The sequence below is a fragment of the Brassica oleracea genome, unplaced genomic scaffold, assembly GCF_000695525.1.
Source record: "Brassica oleracea var. oleracea cultivar TO1000 unplaced genomic scaffold, BOL UnpScaffold01281, whole genome shotgun sequence".
Classification (NCBI taxonomy): Eukaryota; Viridiplantae; Streptophyta; class Magnoliopsida; order Brassicales; family Brassicaceae; genus Brassica; species Brassica oleracea.
In genome coordinates this window covers 15,466-16,948 of record NW_013617827.1, presented here as the reverse complement: position 1 = coordinate 16,948, position 1,483 = coordinate 15,466, and positions in this window count along the sequence as shown.

Genomic DNA, 1,483 nt, shown 5'->3' with positions numbered 1-1,483 from the left:
AGGGTTTAGTATTTAGAGTAATATGGGTGAGTTTGAGGTCAGTATTAAATTTTGAGATTTGGGTTTAGAGTTTAGGGTTTAGGGTTTAGGGTTTATACTTGGGTTTAGGGTTTATACTTGGGTTTAGGGTTTAGTGATTATGATTTAGGATTTAGTATCTAGAAGGGCGGGGTTGGGATTTGGGTTTAGTGAACATGTATCGTTTCATTTGACGACTAATAAAGAGTGTTCTATTTTGTTCACCAATATGTACTATACTATTTATTTTATTCCATTCTATTTGGGTTTAGATCTATACTTGGATTTAGGATTTAGTATTTTTGATTATTTGAAACATTCGTGTACTCTACTACTTAAACTATATGGAATAAAAGATATGTAACATGCTATCCAAGTAAATGTGCCTTCAAGTGTCCAATATTGGAAAAAATTTATAGATTGTATTTGAGTTTATAGGTTCCTGCCTAGGGTTTAGATTTACTAAGTAGAAGTTTGGGTATAGTAAACCATATTATTTATATACTATTTGGGTTTATGCTTCCTCAGTTAGGGTTTAGCTTTAATAATTAATGGTGTGTCTTGTATTGTTGTATTTTTGCGGGTGGGGAGAGTTTACTATTTACATTCCATACTATGGATACACCACTGAAATTTTTTGATTATTTGAAACATTCGTGTACTCTACTACTTAAACTATATGGAATAAAAGATATGTAACATGCTATCCAAGTAAATGTGCCTTCAAGTGTCCAATATTGGAAAACAATTTATAGATTGTATTTGGGTTTATAGGTTAATGCATAGGGTTTAGATTTAGTAAACAGAGGTTTCGGTTTAGTAAACCATATTATATACATTCTATTTGGGTTTATGCTTCTTTAATTAGAGTTTAGCTTTATTAATCAGTGGTGTGTCTTTCTTCTTTCTTTGAGTCATTTCTTTCTTCTTTTGTACCGGCAACTTGCATATGTGGAGGGTATAACCGGATAATATGAAGCCTAAATGTTAGTTTATTCATTTATGGTTTAGTGATTAAGATTTAGATTTTAGTATTTAGAAGGTGGGGTTGAGATTTGGGTTTAGTAACCCTATCATGTATCGTTCCATTTGACGATTAATAAAGAGTGTTATCTTTTGTTCACCATTATGTAATATAATATATTTTTTGTTCCATTCTATCTGGGTTTAGGGTCTATACTTGGGTTTAGCACTACAAGAAAACACACCGAATTCCGACGGATCTTCCGACGGACACCAAGGTCGTCGGACATTTGCGACGGAATACTGACAAATTTCCGACCAAATCCAAAAAAATGAAGTCGTCGGAATTCCGTCGGCCATTTCCGACGGAATTCCGACGACATACGGTTCGTCGGAATTTTCCGACGACTTTTCGACGACATTCCGATAAAAAATGTAACCGTTGTAGTCGTCGGAAGTTCGTCGGTATATTCCGACGAAATTCCGACGACATTCCGATTAA